Below are 23,425 nucleotides of genomic sequence, written 5' to 3' on the forward strand. Positions count from 1 at the left end.
AAAATCGGTGTGTATGTATGTATGTATGTATGTTTGATTGTAACGCTAAAACTTTTGACAGACACAACCAAAGTTGACAAATTAGGTAGCATATTGCACCTTGATCACCCGGATGACAAATATCGAAATTTCACGTCAAACGGACAACTAGAAGGGGGTTAACTGATCATTTTTCTCCCAGGGGGGCCCCCCAAAAAACCTGTCATTTTAACATTATTCATTAGCTGTCACGTGACGTGACGTCAGCTCAGTAAAATGTCGGCTACGCTGAGCCTCTGACGTACATTAAAGCTGCCTGCGAGGAGTATCATTGATACTATAACACAGTTAAATATTAGTTTAAGAGTCGAACCGTTATTACCAACGGATTTATCGCACTTCAAAAAGAAGAATCCCAAAATTACATAAAAATTGACGTAGGGAAAATGTTTTTATTTTTGCTTGAAGTTTTTTACCGGCGAAGAAAGATGACTATGCTCTTTGCTATAGTTTACCATGTAAACAAGGCTTTAGCCATTTTGTTTTTACCTCCTAACTCTGTTAAACTGGAAGGGGGAGGGGTGGCTATCAGTATAAGGCCGCTTAAATACACGAAAATTACTTTTATACGAGTTTGTTTTCTTATGAATGGAACCGCGTTTATAGGGGGGAGGGGGGAGGAGGCAATGTGCACAGTCTCCCAAGCATTACCTACTATAAAAAAAGATGCACATTTACCCTCTTCTCTCACCCTCTTTCTCTCTCTCTCTCTCTCTTTCTCTTCTCTCTCTCACTCTCTTTCTCTATCACCCTCTTCTCTCTCTCTCTTTCTCTTCTCTCTCTCATCCTCTTTCTCTCTCTCTCACCCTCTTCTCTCTCTCTACCTTTTTCTCTTCTCTCTCGCACCCTCTTCTCTCTCTCTCACCCGCTTCTCTCTCTCTACCTCTTTCTCTTCTCTCTCGCACCCTCTTCTCTCTCTCACCCGCTTCTCTCTCTCTACCTCTTTCTCTTATCTCTCTCTCTCTCTCAACCTCTTCTCTCTCTCTCTCTTACCCTCTTCTCTCTCTCACTCTCTGTGTACACCTTTTTCTCTTCTCTCTCTCTCTGACCCTCTTTCTCTCTCTCTCACCCTCTTTTTCTGCTCTCTCTCACCCTTCTCTCTCTCTCTCTCTACCTCTTTCTCTTCTCTATCACCCTCTTTCCCTGCTCTCTCTCACCTTCATCTCTCTCTCTCTACCTATTTCTCTTCTCTCTCTCTCCCTCTGCTCTCTCTCACCCTCTTCTTTCTCCCTCACCCTCTTCTCTCTCTCTCTCTACCTCTTTCTCTTATCTCTCTCTCTCACTACCCCTCTCTCTCTCTGTCTTACCCTCTTCTCTCTCTCTCTACCTCTTTCTCTTATCTCTCTCTCTCACTACCTCTCTCTCTCTCACCCTCTTCTCTCTCTCACCCTCTTTCTCTCTTACCCTCTTCTCTCTCTACCTCTTTCACTTCTCTCACCCTCTTTCTCTCTCACCCTCTTTCTCTGCTCTCTCTCACCCTCTTCTCTGCTCTCTCTCACCCTCTTCTCTCTCTACCTCTTTCTCTTCTCTCTCTCTCACCCTCTTCTCTCTCTCTTACCTATTTTGTAATATATATATATAGATATATATATTGTACAAACTATTGTACAAACTATTACCACTTATCAAGGCCTATAGGCCACTCGAGGATGAAAGTTTAAAAGTGCACAGTAGTCAAATTCGGCAAAGATGACGGAACCGCTTTAAGAGGAGGATGAATTATTCAGTGACTCCAACCTATTTTGTTACATATATGTATGTATATATTTTTGTAAAAAATATATATTACTACTTATCAAGGCCCATAGGACACTCGAGGATTAGAGTTGAAAAGTGCACAGCAGTCAAATCTGGGAAAGAGGATGGAACCGCTTTAACGGGAGGATGAGTTATTCAGCGACTCCAACCTATTTTGGTATATATATATTTATATCTATATTTATTTTTAAATATATATTACCACTTATCAAGGCCCATAGGCCACACGAGGATGAGAGTTTAAAAGTGCACAGTAGTCAAATTCGGCAAAGATGATGGAACCGCTTTAAGAGGAGGATGAATTATTCAGTGACTCCAACCTATTTTGTTATATATATGTATGTATATATTTTTGTAAAAAATATATATTACTACTTATCAAGGCCCATAGGACACTCGAGGATTAGAGTTGAAAAGTGCACAGTAGTCAAATTCGGGAAAGAGGATGGAACCGCTTTCACGGGAGGATGAGTTATTCAGCGACTCCAACCTGTTTTTTTATATATATATTTATATCTATATTTATTAAAAAATATATATTACCACTTATCAAGGACAATAGGCCACTCGAGGATGAGAGTTGAATAGTGCACTGTATAAAAAATACGGTAAAGAGGATGGAACCGCTTTAACGGGAGGATGAGTTATTCAGCAACTCCAACCTATTTTTTTATATATATATATATATATATATACTTTTATTAAAAAATATATATTACCACTTATCAAGGACAATAGGCCACTCGAGGATGAGAGTTGAAAAGTGCATAGTAGTAAAATTCGGGAAAGAGGATGGAACCGCTTTAACGGGAGGATGAGTTATTCAGCGACTCCAACCTATTTTTTTTATATATATATATATATATATATATATATATTTATAACAAAAATATATTACCACTTATCAAGGCCCATAGGCTACTCGAGGATAAGAGTTGAAAAGTGCACATTAGTCAAATTCGGGAAAGAGGATGGAACCGCTTTAACGGGAGGATGAGTGATTCAGCGACTCCAACCTATTTTGTTATATATATATATATATATATATATATATATATTTTGTACAAACTATATATTACCACTTATCAAGGCCCATAGGCCACACGAGGATGAGAGTTTAAAAGTGCACAGTAGTCAAATTTGGGAAAGAGGATTTAATCGCTTTAATAGGAGGATGAATTATTCAGCGACTCACACCTGTTTTGGTATATATATATATATATTTATAAAAAAATATGTATTACCACTTATCAAGGCCCATAGGCCACTCGAGGATGAGAGTTAAAAAGTCCACAGTAGTCAAATTTGGGAAAGAGGATGGAACCGCTTTAACAGGAGGATGAGTTATTCAGCAACTCCAACCTATTTTGTTATATATATATATATATATATATATATATATATTTTTCATAAAATATGTATTACCACTTATCAAGGCCCATAGTCCACTCGAGGACGAGAGTTGAAAAGTGCACAGTAGTCAAATTGGGGAAAGAGGATGGAACCGCTTTAACGGGAGGATGAGTTATTCAGCGACTCCAACCTTTTTTTTTATTTTGTAAAAAATATATATGACCACTTATCAAGGCCCAGAGGCCACTCGAGGATAAGAGTTGAAAAGTGCACAGTAGTCAAATTTGGGAAATTTGTTATATATCTATTTTTTTGTTACTTAGGCATTTCCACTTATCAAGGCCCAGATACATCTCGAGGATAAGAGTTAAATGTGCACAGTAGTCAATTGGACAATAAGGCCCAGAGGCCACCCGAGGATAAGGGTTGAAAATGGCAGTAGTTAATTGGACAACATAGTAATCGTTAGTAATGGAAAGTCGGGAAATTTGTTATATATATATTTATATTTTGTTTAGATAGGCATTACCACTTATCAAGGCCCAGAGGCCACTAGAGGATAAGTGTTGAAAAGTGCAGTAGTCAATTGGACAAAATATAGTAATTGTTAGTAATGGAAATTCAGTAAATTTGTTATATATATATTAATATTTTGTTAAATACGCATTACCACTTATCAAAGCCCACAGGCCACTCGAGGATAAGGATTGAAAAGTGCACCGTAGTAGTCGGTTGTAATGGAAATGCGGGATATTTGTAATATACCTATTTTTTGTTACTTAGGCACAACCACTTATTAAGGCCCAGAGGCCACTCGATGGTATTACCACTTATCAAGGCCCAGAGGCCACTCGAGGATAAGCGTTTAAAAGTGCAGTAGTCAATTGGACAATATAGTAATCGTTAGTAATGGAAATTCAGTAAATTTGTTATATATATGTATATTTTGTTACATACGCATTACCATTTATCAAGGCCCAGAGGCCACTCGAGGATAAGGATTGAAAAGTGCACAGTAGTCAATTGGACAATATAGTAATCGTTAGTAATGGAAATTCAGTAAATTTGTTATATACCTATTTTTTGTTACTTGGTCATTTCCACTTATCAAGGCCCAGAGGCCACTCGAGCATAAGAGTTAAAAAGTCCACAGTAGTCAATTGGACAATAAGGCCCAGAGGCCACCCGAGGATAAGGGTTAAAAAGTGCAGTAGTCCATTGGTCAATATAGTAATCGTTAGTAATTACTACTTCTCAAGGCCCAGAGGCCACTCGAGGATAAGGGTTGAAAAGCGCAGTAGTCAATTGGACAATACAGTAATCGTTAGTAATGGAAATTCAGTAAATTTGTTATATATATATATATTTATATTTTGCTAAATACGCATTACTACTTATCAAGGCCCAGACGCCACTCGAGGATAAGGGTTGAAAATATTCAACAAATTTTTTATCTACAGATTAGAAAATTTGTATATAGGGTATTCAGACATATGGAATATATCTAGCATAATCTATCTATTATATCTATAAAAGTCAGAATGTTTGTGTGTGTGGGTGTGTGTGAGGTAGAGAGAGAGAGAGAGAACAATTCTTAACCTATATATTCAACAAATTTTTTATCTACAGATTTTAAATTTGTTATAAAGGGTATTCATACATACGGAAATATATCTAGCATAATCTATCTATTATATCTACAAAAGTGAAAATGTGTGTGTCTGTGAGAGAGAGAGCAATTCTCAACCTATATAATCAACAAATTTTTTATCTACAGATTAGATAATTTGTATATAGGGTATTCAGACATATGGAAATATATCTAGCATAATCTATCTATTATATCTATAAAAGTGAGAATGTTTGCGTGTGTGTGTGAGGTAGCAAGAGAGAGAGAGACAGAGCGAGAGAACAATTCTCAACCTATATATTCAACAAATTTTTTATCTACAGATTTGAAAATTGGTATATAGGGTATTCAGACATATGGAAATATATCTAGCATAATCTATCTATTATGTCTATAAAAGTGAGAATATGTCTGTGTGTGAGAGAGAGAGAGTAAGAACAATTCTCACCCTTTATATTCAACAAATTTTTATCTACAGATTAGAAAATTTTTATATAGTGTATTCAGACATATGGAAATATATCTAGCATAATCTATCTATTATATCTATAAAAGTGAGCATGCGTGAGAGGAGAGAGAGAGAGAGAGAACAATTCTCAACCTATATACTCAACAAATTTTTTATCTACAGATTTGAAAATTTGTATATAGATTATTCAGACACATGGAAATATATCTAGCATAATTTATCTATTATATCTATAAAAGTGAGAATGTGTGGGTGTGTGAGAGAGAGAATGAGAGAGAACAATTCTCAGCTTATATATGCAACAAATTGTTTATCTACAGATCCGAAATATCACATTTGTATAGAAGTAGAAATCTGGATACCTATTCTGATACCTAATAAAAGAAAGGACACTCTTTGGGGCGGATTTTGATGATAACAAGTCACTAATAAGAAATTATAATAAACATTGAAATAATTTAAGAATTTTATCAAAATAAAATTGCATGGTAATCACCCAATTTCTGCCACAAAATTTTGATTGGCAAAACTCATAAACAGAAAATATATATTTTCTAATTTCATCTTTTTTTTTATATAATCTGATTTGATGTTTTCCTTAATATTCAAATCACTATATTTTGCTGCTTAATATCAAATACAGCAAATGAGTTATTTTTTATGCATCAAACAATTACATTTTCTCATTCATCCAAACTAATCACTGAACATCAATTTCATATTTTCTTCACTAAAATATTACTGTGCTTGATGTCATCAAGTGGAGCGGATCATTTTTTTTTCATTTGTTCACACATTTTTCCAATTTATATATATTTTGTCTAAGATTCTTAGCCTATGTCATTGCATACCAAGCTGTTTATTAAAAGTTACGGTTCACTGTAAACACATACGTTACACCAAAATAAAAACGCTTCAGATAATGTCTTGATATTCAATTAAGTTTCTCACATGACATCTTATGAAGTTAGTAGAAATGTTACAGACTTTTGAATCTCAAACACTTTCAATACTGTGCACTGATATTTTCTTTTTTGGAATATAAGCACATTCATGATTTTTTTTTACAAACGTCAACAAATTTCACAATGTGTAGCAATGTACTGAAACAATTATAAAAATATTTGTTTTTATTTTGGATGATGCAGGGCATCCGAAGAGAGATTTTTCTAACAAAATGAAAGTATAATTTTTAGCAATAGGTATCTAGGAAAAGGCCACTACATACGTTATAAATTCCAAATTTCCACAACCTGGCAAATACTGGTACACGCTAGCAAATTTAGATTTGCAATTACAGAATATGATTCTAATTTTTTCCTTTGCTCTTTATTCTAACACTACACTAAGTTTACTGTTTTATTTCGCTACAGTTGATATTGTGTAGAACAATAAGAAAATCATAGTGAACAATGCATTCAACAAAATTTCACACACATTTCTAGATACCTATATCTAATAAGTTCAAAAGAAAGGACACACTTAGGGAGGTATTTTGGTGGTCAAGTCACTAAATAGAGATTAGCTGGTTTCCCGGCATAGCCCAGGATGTAATAAAGATTGACTGAAATACATGTTCTAGCTGGTTTCTAGGCGTTGCCAGGGATGTAATATAGACACATTATGTTGTATATTACCTGTTCTCTTCTCCCTAAGGTAAAACAATTTCATATACATGCTGTAAATTACCTATGCTAGGGATAAAACATGAACAATACCAGTCCGGGGGTAGATAAAACAAATAATACATAGAGATGAAAGATTCGTCTCCCCTAAGAATAAAACATATGTTCAATATCTGCTTTTGTTTTTTCATTGTTTATACGGTCCCGAGCAACGCCGGGTAGCCCTGCTAGTCTATATATATAAAAGGCAAAAATCGGTGTGTATGTATGTATGTATGTATGTTTGTTTGTAACGCTAAAACTTTTGAAAGACGGAACCAGAGTTGACAAATTTGGTATCATATTGCACCTTGATCACCCGGATGACAAATATCGAAATTTCACGTCAAACGGACCAGTAGAAAGGGGTCAACTGATCGTTTTTCTCCTAGGGGGGGCCCCCAAAAAACCTGTCATTTTAACGTTATTCAATACGTGTCACGTGACGTGACGTCAGCTCAAACTTTTGACAGACACAACCAAAGTTGACAAATTATGTATCATATTGAACCTTGATCACCCGCATGACAAATATCGAAATTCCACACCAAACGGACCATTAAAAGGGGGTGAACTGATCATTTCTCTCCTAGGGGGGCCCCCCAAAAAACCTGTCATTTTAATGTTAATATTACATAATCCAAAAACGCTTAGTCATGTCACGTGACGTGACGTCAACATCCAGTAATGGCGAACAAATGTAAACAAACACTTTGTTTTACCGATACTTTTGTAATTTCTCTTCTGCTTTGTTCTAGAGATTATTAAACTCCATGACAATGTCTCCAACGTATTTAACTGGTTAAAAATAGTATTTATACAAGAGTTTTAACGAAAAATATCAGGAAAAAATGTACAGGAATAAAAAAAAATTCAGCTTTCAAAATATTCGTCGATAAAAAAACCGATCTTTATATTTACGCTAGCCATTTTGTATATTACCACGTGACCTGCTATCTCTTAAACTGGAGGGGGGGGGGGATCCACTGGAATCCAACAAAACCAGTAATTTTTTTTTTCTATTATATATACATCATTTTCTATAAAATTAAGTGTAGACTTTATAATTATAACAAAAAATGTTATTCATACTAAAAAAAAAAAACGCTTAGTCATGTCACGTGACGTGACGTCAACATCCACTAATGGCGAACAATTGTACCTATTTACTATGCCTCCCCACGGGACAGAGTTAGACACCAGGGTCGTTTTTTAACGTGGAGAAAAGGTACAAAAATAAAAATTGTCTCAGTCGTGGAGGATTTCTCCTCCACCGAAAGAGAACAAGAAATAGAAGTGCAGCATCTGAAGAACAGATACTACACTTTGATCTTGACCAAAAGGCCAAGAATGCGAACAATTGTAAATAACAACTTTTTTCACAAAACCAACACCGTCTTTCTTTTTTTTCTCCCTCTCACCCACTTACTCTTCCCTCTCTCTCACCCTCTTTCTCTTGACGTCACACCACTGTTAAACTGTGGGGGGGGGAACACATTCCCAGGCATTATCTCCTATAGATGCACATTTTATTAGAAATTCAGCTTTCAAAATATTAGACGATAATAAAAATATAAAACCAACACCCTCTTTCTCTTTTCTCTCTCTCTCACCAACTTACTCTTCTCTCTCTCTCACCCTCTTTCTCTTGACCTCCTACTACTGTTAAACTGTGTGTGTGTGGGGGGGGGGAAGAGGCAGCTTGAAAACCAACAAAAACAGTGCACAGTTTCCCAAGCATTTGGGGTGGGAAGGGGGGGGGGAAGAAGCCGAGCGCACAGTTTCGTGTGAGAGAGAGAGAACAATTCTCAACCTATATACTCAACAAATTTTATATCTACAGATTTGAAAGTTTGTATATAGGGTATTCAGACATATGGAAATATATCTAGCATAATCTATCTATTATATCTATAAAAGTGAAAATGTGTGTGTGTGTGAGGTAGCCAGAGAGAGAGAGAGAGAGAGAGAGAGAGAGAGAGAGAGAGAGAGAGAGACAACAATTCTCAACCTATATATTCAATACATTTTTTATCTACAGATTTGAAAATTTGTATATAGGGTATTCAGACATATGGAAATATATCTAGCATAATCTATCTATTATATCTATAAAAGTGAAAATGTGTGTGTGTGTGTGTGTGTGTGTGTGCGTAAGAGAGAGAGAGAACAATTCTCAACCTATATACTCAACGTATTTTTATCTACGGATTTTAAACTTTGTATATAGGGTATTCAGACATATAGAAATATATCTAGCATAATCTATACATTATATCTATAAAAGTGAGAATGTGAGTGTGTGAGAGAGAGAGAACAATTCTCAACCTATATATTCAACAAATTTTTTACCTACAGATTTGAAAATTTGTATATTGGGTATTCAGACATATGGAAATATATCTAGCATAATCGATCTATTATATCTATAAAAGTCAGAATGTTTGCGTGTGGTTGTGTGTGTAAGGTTGCGAGAGAGAGAGAGAGAACAATTCTCAACCTATCTATTCAATAAATTTGTTATCTACAGATTTGACCATTTGTATATAGGGTATTCAGACATATGGAAATATATCCAGCATAATCTATCTATTATATCCATAAAAGTGAGAATGTGTGCGTGAGAGAGAGAGAGAGAGAGAGAGAGAGAGTAAGTACAATTCTCACCCTATATATTCAACAAATTTTTTATCTACCGATTAGAAAATTTGTATATAGGGTATTCAGACATATGGAAATATATCTAGCATAATCTATCTATTATATCTAGAAAAGTGAGAATGTGTGTGAAAGAGAGAGAGAGAAGAGAGAGAGAGAGAGAACAATTCTCAACCTATATATTCAACTAATTTTTATGTACAGATCTGAAAATTTGTATACAGGGTATTCAGACATATGGAAATATATCTAGCATAATCTATTATATCTATAAAAGGTAGAATGTGTGTGTGTGTGTGTGTGTGTGTGTGAGTGAGTGAGTGAGTGAGTGAGTGAGTGAGAGAGATAGAGAGAGAACAATTCTCAACCTATATACTCAACAAATTTTGTATCTACAGATTTGATAATTTGTATATAGGGTATTCAGACATAAGGAAATATATCTAGCATAATCTATCTATTATATCTATAAAAGTGAGAATGTGTGTGAAAGAGAGAGAGAGAGAACAATTCTCAACCTATATATTCAACAAATTCTATCTTTACAGATTTGAAAATTTGTATATAGGGTATTCAGACATTTGGAAATATATCTAGCATAATCTATTATATCTATAAAAGTGAGAATGTGTGTGTGAGAGAGAGAGAAAGAACAATTCTCAACCTATATACTCAACAAATTTTTTATCTACAGATTTAAAAATTTGTATATAGGGTATTCAGACATATAGAAATATATCTAGCATAACCTATCTATTATATCTATAAAATGACCATGTGTGTGTGTGTGAGAGAGAGAGAGAGAGAGAGTCAGAGAGAGAGAGAGAACAATTTTCAGCTTGTGTGTGTGTGAGAAAGAGAGAGAGAGAAAGAGAGTAAGTACAATTCTCACCCTATATATTCAACAAATTTTTTATCTACATATTAGAAAATTTGGATATAGGGTATTCAGACGTATGGAAATATATCTAGCATAATCTATCTATTATATCTATAAAAGTGAGAATGTGTGTGTGAGAGAGAGAGAAAGAGAGAGAGAGAGAACAATTCTCAACCTATATATTCAACTAATTTTTTATCTACAGATTTGAAAATGTGTATATTGGGTATTCAGACATATGTAAATATATCTGGCATAATCTATGTATTATATCTATAAAAGTGTGAATGTGAGTGATGGAAAGAGCAAAAAATTCTCAACCTATATAACCTATAAAAGTGAGAATATGTGTGAGAGAGAGAGAGAGAGAGAACAATTCTCAACCTATATATTCCACACATTTTTGGGCACAGATTTGGAAATTTGTATATAGGGTAGGCAGACATATAGAAATATATCTAGCATAATCTATCTATTATATCTATAAAAGTGAGAACTTGTGTGTGTGTGTGTGTGTGTGAGAGAGAGAGAGAACAATTCTTAACCTACATACTCAACAAATTTTTTACCTACAGTTTAGAAAATTTGTATATAGGGTATTCAGACATATGGAAATATATCTAGCATAATCTATCTATTATAACTACAAAAGTTAGAATGTGTGTGTGAGAGAGAGAGAGAGAACAATTCTAAACCTATATATTCAACAAATTTTTTATCTACAGATTTGAAACTTTGTATATAGGGTATTCAGACATATGGAAATATATCTAGCATAATCTATCTATTTTATCTATAAAAGTGAGAATGCGTGTGTGTGAGATAGCGAGAGAGAGAGAGAGAGAAAAAGAGAGAGATAAAAATTCTCAACCTATACATTCAACAAATTTTTTATCCACAGATTTGAACATTTGTATATAGGGTGTTCAGACATATAGAAATATATCTAGCATAATCTATCTATTATATGTATAAAAGTGAGAATGTGTGTGTGTGTGAGAGAGAGGACAATTGTCAACCTATGTATACAACAAATTTTTTATCTACAGATTTCAAAATTTGTATATTGGGCATTCAGACATATTTCAATATATCTGGCATAATCTGTCTATTATATCTATAAAAGTGAGAATGTGTGTGATAGAGAGAGAGAGAACAATTCTCAACCTATATACTCAACAAATTTTTTATCTACAGATTTGAAAATTTGTATATAGGGTATTCAGACATATGGAAATATATCTAGCATAATCTATTATATCTATAAAAGTGAGAATGTGTGTGTGTGTGTGTGTGTGTGTGAGAGAGAGAGAGAGAGAGAGAGAGAACAATTCTCAACCCATATACTCAACAAATTCTTTATCTACAGATTTTAAAATTTGTATATAGAGTATTCATACAAATAGAAATATATCTAGGATAATCTTTCTATTATATCTATAAAAGTGAGAATGTGTGTGTGTGTGAGCGAGAGAGAGAGAGAGAGAGAGAGAGAGAACAGTTCTCAACCTATACATTCAACAAATTTTTATATATAGGGTATTCAGAAATATCGAAATATATCTAGCATAATCTATTATATCTTTAAAAGTTAGAATGTGTGTGTGAGAGATAGAGAGAACAATTCTCAACCTATGCACTCTACAAATTTTTTATCTACAAATTAGAAAATTTGTATATAGGGTATTCACACATATGGAAATATATCTAGCATAATCTATCTATTATATCTATAAAAGTTAGAATGTGTGTGTAAGGTAGCCAGAGAGAGAGAGAGAGAGAGTAAGAACAATTTTCAACCTATATATTCAACAGATATTTGATCTACAGATTAGAAAATTTGTATATAGGGTATTCAGACATATGGAAATATACCTAGCATAATCTATCTATTATATCTCTAAAATTGAGAATGTGTGTGTGAGAGAGAGAGAGAGAACAATTTTCAACCTATATACTCAACAAATTTTTTTATCTACAGATTTGAAAATTTGTATATAGGGTATTCAGACATATGGAAATATATCTAGAGTAATCTATCTATTATATCTATAAAAGTGAGAATGCGTGTGTGTGTGAGAGAGAGCGACACAGAACAATTCTCAACCTATATATTCAACAAATTTTTTATGTACAGATCTGAAATATCACATTTGTATAGAAGTAGAAATCTTGATACCTACTCTGATACCTAATAAAAGAAAGGACACTCTTTAGGGCGGATTTTGATTATAACAAGTCACTAATTAGAAATTATAATAAACATTCTAATAATTTAAGAATTTTACCAAAATAAAATTGCATGGTAATCACCCAATTTCTGCCACAAAATTTTGATTGGCAGAACTCATAAACATAAAATATATATTTTCTAATTTCATCTTTTTTTTTTCTTTTTACATAATCTGGTTTGATGTTTTCCCAAATATTCAAATCACTATATTTTGCTGCTTAATATCAAATACAGCAACTGAGTTATTTTTATGCATCAAACAATTACATATTCTCATTCATCCAAACTAATCACTGAACATCAATTTCATATTTTCTTCACTAAAATATTACTGTGCTTGATGTCATCAAGTGGAGCGGATCATTTTTTTTTCATTTGTTCACACATTTTTCCAATTTATATATATTTTAAAGATTCTTAGCCTATGTCATTGCATACCAATCTGTTTATTAAAAGTTAAGGTTCACTGTAAACACATATGTTACACCAAAATAAAAACGCTTCAGATAATGTCTTGATATTCAATTCAGTTTCTCACATGACATCTTATGAAGTTAGTAGAAATGTTACAGACTTTTGAATCTCAAACACTTTCAATACTGTGCACTGATATTTTCTTTTTTGCAATATAAGCACATTCATGATTTTTTTTACAAACGTTAAAAACTTTCACATTGTGTAGCAATATACTGAAACAATTATAAAAATATTTGTTTTTATTTTGAATGATGCAGGGCATCTGAAGAGAGATTTTTCTAACAAAATGAAAGTATAATTTTTAGCAATAGGTATCTAGGAAAAGGCCACTACATATGTTATAAGTTCCAAATTTCCACAACCTGGCAAATACTGGTACATGCTAGCAAATTTAGATTTGCAATTACAAAATATGATTCTAATTTTTTCCTTTGCTCTTTATTCTAACACTACACTAAGTTTACTGTGTTATTTCGCTACAGTTGATATTGTGTAGAACAATAAGAAAATCATAGTGAACAATGCATTCAACAAATTTCACACACATTTCTAGATACCTATATCTAATAAGTTCAAAAGAAAGGACACACTTAGGGAGGTATTTTGGTGGTCAAGTCACTAAAAAGAGATTAGCTGGTTTCCCGGCATAGCCCAGGATATAATAAAGATTGACTGAAATACATGTTCTAGCTGGTTTCTAGGCGTTGCCAGGGATGTAATATAGACACATTATGTTGTATATTACCTGTTCTCTTCTCCCTAAGGTAAAACAATTTCATATACATGCTGTAAATTACCTATGCTAGGGATAAAACATGAACAATATCAGTCCTAGGGTAGATAAAACAAATAATACATAGAGATGAAAGATTCCTCTCCCCTAAGAATCAAACATATGTTCAATATCTGCTTTTGTTTTTTCATTGTTTATACGGTCCCGAGCAACGCCGGGTAGCCCTGCTAGTAATCTATATATATAAATCCCAAATGTCTGTGAGTTTGTATGTTTGTATGTAACGCTAAAACTTTTGAAAGACACAACCAGACTTGATAAATTTGGTATCATATCGAAGCCCCGTGTCCCGGATGACAAATATCGAAATTTCACGTCAAACTGACGAGGAGAAAGGGGTAAACGTATCAGTTATCTCCAAGGGGGTCCCAAAAAAAACTGTCATTGTAATGCTTTTTATTACGTAATTCTTGAATGATCCAATGTAATTCATACGTAAAAAAAAAAAACGTTTAGTCATGTCACGTGACGTGACGTCAACGTCCACTAATGGCGAACAATTGTAAATAAGTTTTGTCTTCGATACTTTTGCATTTTTCTCTTCGGCTTACTTATATCTATTATTACACTTTATGACAATGTTTCCATCGTGATTACCTGGTTAAAAATATTATTTATACAAGAGTTTTAACGAAAAATGTCAGGAAAAAATGTACAGGAATAAAAAAATTCAGCTTTCAAAATATTAGACGATAATAAAAATATCGTAATATTTATGTAATATAAAATAATTAGCCATTTTGTATATTACCACGTGACCTCATACCTCTTAAGCTGGAAGGGGGGAGGAGTAAAACCAACACCGTCTCTCTCTCTCACACTTACTCTCTCTCTCTCTCACTTTCTCTATCACCCTCTTTCTATTTTTCTATTCGTTTGAAAACGCTTAGTCATGTCACGTGACGTGACGTCAACGTCCACTAATGGCGAATGCACCGCTTTTGGTTTGGAACTAACTTCAATATACACCGCTTTCTCTCCCCCCCCCTCTCTCTCACACACTTTCATTTTCAAACCATTCGGTGTGTTTTTTATTTTACGTACGTACAACAGTTATTTATTTAACTTATATGCTAATACTTTTTGGGTACAAATATTTTTTTTTCAATGTTTACAGAATTTTTTTTTTTTTTTTTTAATTTTTTTTATACTTTTTAATAGCATTTTCTTTTTTTTTTCATGGGAAATTATTTTTCTATTCGTTTTAAGAAAACGCTATTAAAAAATAAAAATTCGATAAATTCTGGCAACAGTTATTTATTTAACTCAATGCTACTAATTTTTTGTAAAAATATTTTGTTTCCATGAGGACGCTTATGTACACGAAAATTACAGTATGCTAAAAATCATATTCGACAGTTTAAAGGTTTCCACATTTTTATTATTAAAAGCCATTCTTAATCTAGCACGGATCACTCTCTGCACTAGCATATAAAAAAATAGACTTTATAGATTCGATAACTCTAGAATAGTACATAAAACGTTATTTTTAAAATTTTCGATGTTTGACAAACAGTCCATTATGTCTAAAAGTTTGTTGAGTTTAGAATTCGATTAAAAAAACAACACCGTCTTTTTTTTTTTTTTTAGATAAAACTAATTTTAAAATTTAAAATTTCGATGTTCGAAAAACAGTCCATAGCATTTTCTTTTTAAATTACCTAAAAATCATATTCGACAGTTTAAAGGTTTCCACATTTTTATTATTAAAAGCCATCGAGAGAAACGCGCTTAGACATTTTGTAAACATTGTTTTTAAAAAATAAAAAATAATACTTCTATTATGTTTTTAACGACTGTAATAGTTTATTTTGAAAGTATATTTCATAAGGAAAATAAACAACCCACTTTAAAAACAGAAATTACGAGTTTTATATATTTTATTCGCAGTTTTTTGTTGGGGGTAGTCCATTATGTCTGTAACAGTTTGTTGAAAAAGTGTAGAATTCAATTAAAAAAACAACACCGTCTTTTTTTTTTTTTAAATAAAACTAATTTTAAAATTTCGATGTTCGAAAAAGAGTCCATAAAGAATAAAACAGTTAATAAATACAAAAAAAAGTCCAATTAAAAAAGAAAAAGTCGATAAAAGTTAGACATAAACAGTAAAAAAATAGAAGATATTATTATTAAATAACAATAATTATTAAAAATAAATATTAACATTTACAATAATAAAATGAGTTAGTATTAAAAATAATTATTAAAATAAAAATGTGTTTATTATTAAAAAATACATATTAAATTTGTTTTTATTATTAAAAATAAATATTAATATTTAAAGTAGAATAAAATGTGTTTATTATTATAAATAAGAAAAAGTCGATAAAAGTTAGACATAAACAGTAAAAAAATAGAAGATATTATTATTAAATAACAATAATTATTAAAAATAAATATTAACATTTACAATAATAAAATGAGTTAGTATTAAAAATAATTATTAAAATAAAAATGTGTTTATTATTAAAAAATACATATTAAATTTGTTTTTATTATTAAAAATAAATATTAATATTTAAAGTAGAATAAAATGTGTTTATTATTATAAATAAATATTAATATTTAAAATAATATGTGTTTATTATTAAAAATAAATATTAATATTTAAAATAATATAATGTGTTTATTATTACAAATAAATATTAATATTAAAATAAAATGTGTTTATTATTAAAAATAAATATTAAGGAAGGTCAACAGGTGGAGGAAAAATAGTCAATGCAGGTCATACCACCTGACCAGCTAAAATCGCCTTTTTATATAAGGCAGACAGTCAGACTATTTGCCTTGAGGGCGGGCTAAGCCCTCCTACCCCCTCCCCCCCCAAAGCTGAGAGCTGGGGAAACTTCTCTCAGAAGGGGTATGGGAGGACAGGGAGACCTTCCCTCTTTCAACTAAGAGATAGATATCCTTTTGTATGGTTGATTGACCCCCCCCCCTGTCGGTTCCGCTTACTCCATTCAGAAAGAGATCAACCTTACATAAAAAAAAAAAAAAATATGGGGACAGGGAAGCCTTCCCGGGCCCCCTTTCTGGGAGGAGAAGTTCCCCGGCTCCTACCTTTTTGGGAGTGCTCAGCCCGCCCTCCAGTCAACAACAATATTTGAAGAATAAAGATATTTTTGTTTTTGTGTTTTAGGTGGTGAAGGTGATCTGGGGAGTGTTTTTTTTTTCACAAAAAAGGTACTTTATACGAATGGGTATCCAAGAAAATTACAGTATTTTGTCAGAAATTAAGGTTTTCATTGACCACTCTCAATACTATCAGAAATGAACAAAGTTAATTAAACAGTCTACACAATATAAACTAACTGTTTTGTTGGCTTTTTATTCTAACTCCAAACTAACCCATAACTACATTTTTCTTTTATTTTGCGAATTTGATTTCCTTTAGTTTATATTGTGTAGCTGAATCAGAAATTGATTTATCTTCTGTCATTTGTAGTTAACATGCTATCAGCGCAATTACTACAGTGTAATCACACATGATCTACCAAAATAAAAACACTTCAGATAAAGTCTTAAATAGAATTCAGTTCCTTACATGACATCTGATGAAGTCAGTACAAACGTTACAAACTAATACTTGAAAAACAATTTGACATTTACTGTACTACAATATCACATTTGTATAGAAGTAGAAATCTGGATACCTATTCTGATACCTAATAAAAGAAAGGACACTCTTTGGGGCGGATTTTGATGATAACAAGTCACTAATTAGAAATTATAATAAACATTGAAATAATTGAAGAATTTTACCAAAATAAAATTACTTGGTAATCACCCAATTTCTGCCACAAAATTTTAATTGGCAAAACTCATAAGCATAAAATATATATTTTCTAATTTCATCTTTTTTTTTTTTACATAATCTGGTTTGATGTTTTCCTAAATATTCAAATCACTATATTTTGCTGCTTAATATTAAATACAGCAAATGAGTTATTTTTATGCATCAAACAATTACATTTTCTCATTCATCCAAACTAATCACTGAACATCAATTTCATATTTTCTTCACTAAAATATTACTATGCTTGATGTCATCAAGTAGAGCGGATCATTTTTTTTTACATTTGTTTACACATTTTTTACAAATGTTTTTGAGAGTCCATACAAAGTGTTCAACATTTTTTTTCATTTGAATATATTTTGTCTAAGATTCTTAGCCTATGTCATTGCATACCAATTTGTTTCTTGAAAGTTAAGTTCACTGTAAAAACATCTGATACACCAAAATCCCTGATACCTGTTTCTTATAAGCGCCAAATAACTATCACTATTTCGATTTGTGTTTCATGAGAACAATTCAATATTGATACATTATAAGAAACATTTCCAGTGCTTTTCTCTTTTTAGCAATAGTTGGTTGATAATTAGAGGACACAACTAACCCTATACTATGCTTTACTTTGTTTTGTATATATATTTTGTATTGTGTGAAATTAACAAAGATTCATATGCAGGAATCTGTTGATACATTCCAAGAATCCCAATGCGACCAACAAACTTGAAAGACTACAATTTTTTTTTACTATGACCAATAAGAAAGCTCAAGGACTAAGTTGTTGGACTCATCCTGATCACCATTTTAAATTACTGTTAACAGTAAGTTTAACATTTTAAGTACAGAATAATATTCCTTTTGATATTTATAAATTACTATTTTCTGTGACAGATGTTACTTTTTCAATATTGATTGTACCCTCTTTTGTGTTTTTAAATTTTGCATACAATAATATTAAGCACACCATACCAAGACCACAATTTGAGCATCTAATAAACTGCCTACCAAGACCAATGTTTTCAAGTGACAATGGAGAGTATTCATGTTATGTTTCACATTTTTATGTTTTGAAATATTTTGCTGCTTAATATCAAATTCAGCAGATGTTTACTTTGTTTTGTGTATATACTTTATATTAGGTAGAATAAACAAAACTTAATTTCGCTACCATCATTATTTGTAGTGACATGCACTGTTAACATAAATAAAATCAATGGTGACAATCCCTGATACCTGTTTCGTATAAGCACCAAATAACTATGATAATGTGTTATTGTTGATACATTATAATAAACATTTCCATTGACTGGTCGTTTGCTTAGCTTAGGTTTACATCATTTTTTCACAATGTTTCTCTACTTGCTTTCAGCATGAGAGCAGATCATATTCTGCACATGTTTCATGCATATCACAAAAACTTATAATATTTGATCAACATTTGACTAACAATTTTACAAAAAAGACCTACCACCTTAAGGGGGTAAAGGTAAGGCTCCCCACATAACCATAAAAGAAAGCCGCCCCCCCCCATACAGTGGGAAAGAGCTCCCTTCCCATTCTGGGGCAGAGAAGGGGCAAGGAAAACTCTTAAACATAAATGGTCAACGGAGGGTATACACCCTGGGAAACTAAAAGTCTATATGGAATCTGCATAAATTAAAATATCCTGTTTAAGCGTATTGTATGACAGGGAGGGAAGGTCAACAGGTGGAAGAAAAATGGTCTACGCAGAGCATACCGCCTGACAAGCTAAAATCGCCTTTTTATATACGGCAGACAATCAGACTCTGATTGCCTGGACGGCGGGCTGAGCAATGAATGTGGAAGCCGGGGAACTTCTCTCAGAAGGAGGATGGGAGGCCCAGGGAGCCTTCGCTCTCCTCCTAAGAGAGGGATATCCTCTTACTCCCTTTGGAAAGAGATCAACCTTACACAAAACAAAAAATATGGGAAGAGAAGCCTTCCCGGGCCCCCCTCCCCCTTCTGGGAGGAGAAGTTCCCTGGCTCCAACCTTTTTTTTTGGGGGGGGGGGGCCTAAGCCTGTCCTCCAGGCAACCAAATGAAAAAGAAATTTACCCATCCCACCTTTGTAGGAAGTGTGCTCAGCCCACCTTCTGAGCCACTGTGAAAGTTTCCTTCCACCAAAAGGGAAGGGAACGAGGAAGGAAAAGTCTCTGAGAATCTTCATGCAATTTCTTTGACAAAGAAACTGTTTTCACTTGATTCCACACAAAATTTTTATTGCTTTTTCATCTATTGTCTTATATTAGGATTTCTTTATGCATGTTATTTTATTTAAGAGTACTAAATAGCTTTTCAGTTTCTTGAGACTCTTTCAACTGTCTGGATTCTGCAGCAACGTTGTGGAGTGATATGTAAAACATAAATTGGTACTTTATAACAATAGGTATGTAGAATTCTAACTCGCCAGTGTTGATCGTTTCAATTATTTACAAATTCACCAGGTCCTGGATATGACCATAAACTGTATCCAAACATGGGGCTTTGTGAAGTGTGAAGCCACCATTTAATTGCTATTGCTACCAGGTCCACTCTGATCTGGAGTAGTAGTACCTGTTAGGGTCCCAATTATGAGTTAAATAGAAACCAACATTAAATAAACAAATATATTCTAGGAAAAAAAAATGTCACTAGATTGGGCATGAAATAACCTGATATAGTGTTGATATGTCATAAAACAAAATGAACCAACAAATTCACCAATCGACACAATATCAACAAATGTATCTTTCTTTTCCTTATTCTGTGCTTATTTCTTGGTACTAAGCTTATCATTAACTAACCCTGACATTTCTTTTACTTTGTTTTGTGTATATATTTTATTTTGTGTAGAATAACCAAAAAGACATTTAGCTACCACATTTGCAGCGAAATGTTAGCATACATAAAATCACTGGTGACAACCCATGATGTTTTTTCTTATGAACACGAAATAACCAACACGCTTTCCATTGGTTTTTCATGATAACAATTTAATATTGATAAATTATAATAAACATGTCCATTACTTTTCTTTTTTTATCAATAAATATACTTGGTTGATAATTAGAGAACACAATGTTTATTGTAATAAAACTTGTGATCTATAACATCCAATTCTAAAAATTAAACTTTCCTTTCTCAATTGAAACAAACAACATACCCAACACTATGTTCCTAAAAATGAGGATTTTACTATTGCGTTTACATAATTTTTTAGCTATGTTTCTCTTACTTTCAGCATGAGATCATTTTCTACACGTGTTTCATGCATACCACACAAACATTTTACCTCTGACATTTTTAATTTTTTTCCAATTTCCTTTCACCATGAACATTATCATTAGTACAGTTTTCATTTAAAATGAAGCTGTACATGGTTACTATTACTTGGAAAGCAGATCTAAAAAAAAAAAAAAATATCTGTTTTCACTTTGAAAATTTACGATTTATAGATCTCGGATTTGGCCCTTCTTCACCTTTTATCTTACATTTGTAAATATTGTATATATAAACTTTTTTCTTATTTCTCCAATGTTATTTCTTTCATGCAATTTCATAATCCACCAACATTGTATAAGATTCAATTCCATTTGACACTTGAAAACAACTTTTTATATAGTAAACAGCATTTATTTCTTTTCAGACATATTCTTATTTTATTTTATTTCCAGTACTATGTTTTATTTCATTTTGTGGACACTCATTTAACTCTCTGGGATGCTGCAGGGAACATGTAGAGTGATATATCAAACAAGAAGTGGTACTTTATGACAATAGGTATCTAGGATTTACACATACCAGTGTTGATAGTTTGAAATATTTACAGACTAACATTTTACACAATATAAACACATGTACCTTTTTTTTCTTTTCCTTTGCTTATTTCTCGAACCTAAACTTATCATTAACTAACCCGTAACTTTGTTTACTTTGTTTTGCGTATATATTTTATATTGGGTAGAATTAACAAAACTTAATTTCGCTACCATCATTATTTTTAGTGACATGCACTGTTAACATCAATAAAATCACTGGTGACAATACTTGATACCTGTTTCGTATAAGCACCAAATAACTATCACTATTTCGATTTGCTTTTTCATGATAATATGTTCATCTTGATACATTATAATAAACATTTCCATTCACTGGTCGTTTGCTTAGCTTAGGTTTACATCATTTTTTCACAATGTTTCTCTACTTGCTTTCAGCATGAGAGCAGATCATATTCTAAACGTTTCATGCATATCACACAAACTTATAATATTTGATCAACATTTGACTAACAATTTTTTGCCAATTTCCTTCAACATTCTCATTACCATTACTACAGTTTACATTTTGTCGTTAAAATGAAGCTGTACATGTTTCCTATTACTTGGAAACCAGATTTGTAAAAATCCCATTTTTTTTTCACTCTGAGAATTTTCATTATATTTCTTTGACAAACGATTTATTTTCAATGAACTTCAGCACATGATTGTTACTGCTTTTCCCCCTTTTGTCTTATATTTGTTTTTCTTCATGCCAAATATTTTATATATCAATTTTTTGCTAATTTCTTAAATTTTATTTCTTTAATTCTTAGTCCACCAATATAGTATAAGTTTCAATTGCATTGAACGCAATTTTTTAGATAGTAAACATCAGCATATTTCACTTTTCAAGCACTTTTTCATTTTATTTCAAATACTATGTTTTATTTCATTTTGTTGACACTCATTTACCTCTCTGGGGTGCTACAAGGAACATGTAGATTGATATACCAAACATGAATTGGTGCTTTATAACAATAGGTATCTATAATTTTGCTTAATTCTCTAACCTAAACTTATCATTAACTAACCGTAAATTATGTTTTAGTTTTGTGTATATATTTTATATTGTGAAGAATAAACAAAAATTCATTTCACCACCACATTTGCACTGTTAGCATACACAAATATCACTGGTTACAATCATTGGTAGCTGTTTTTTAAAAACACCAAATAACATTCACGCTTTCCATTGGTTTTTCATGATAACAATTTAATATTGATAAATTATAATAAACATGTCCATTACATTCTCTTTTTATCAATAAATATACTTGGTTGATAATTAAAGAACACAATGTTTATTGTAATAAAACTTGTGATCTATAACATCGAATTGTATAAATTAAAGTTTCCTTTCTCAATTGAAACAAACAACATATCCCACACTAAAAATGAGGATTTTACTATTGCCTTTTAGATCATTTTATAACAATGTTTCTCTTCTTACTTTCAGCATCAGAAAATATAATTTTCTACACGTGTTTCATGCATACCACACAAACGTATATGTGACCAACATTTTACCTCTGATACATTTTTTTCCAATTTCCTTTCACCATTGTCATTATCATTAGTACAGTTTTCGTTTTGTCTTTAACATGAAGTTGTACATGTTTCTTAATACTTCGAAACCAAATATATCAAAAAATAATTTTTTTCACTTACAAAATTTTCATGATATTTCTTTGACAATCATATTTGTTTTTAATTGAATTCAGCATATGATTCTTACTGCTTTATCACCTTTTATCTTATATTTCTTTTTCTTCATGCCAAATATTTTAAATATCAAATTTTTGCTCATTTCTTAAATTGAATTAAAAAAATGGATTTTTTTATTCCACCAATATTGTATAA

The 23,425-nt window shown here is 32.1% G+C and overlaps 1 protein-coding gene and 1 pseudogene across 3 annotated transcripts in view; one reads left to right on the forward strand and one right to left on the reverse strand.

Annotated features, from left to right (window-relative positions):
• LOC145267126 (uncharacterized) overlaps positions 1–23,425 on the forward strand; it is a 545,487-nt gene that overhangs the window by 427,035 nt on the left and 95,027 nt on the right. The gene's annotated exons all lie outside the window — the stretch shown is intronic.
• LOC145267307 (U2 spliceosomal RNA) lies at positions 8,137–8,270 on the reverse strand (annotated as a pseudogene).

The sequence above is a fragment of the Euprymna scolopes genome, chromosome 42, assembly GCF_053919585.1.
Source record: "Euprymna scolopes isolate OS-2025 chromosome 42, ASM5391958v1, whole genome shotgun sequence".
Classification (NCBI taxonomy): Eukaryota; Metazoa; Mollusca; class Cephalopoda; order Sepiida; family Sepiolidae; genus Euprymna; species Euprymna scolopes.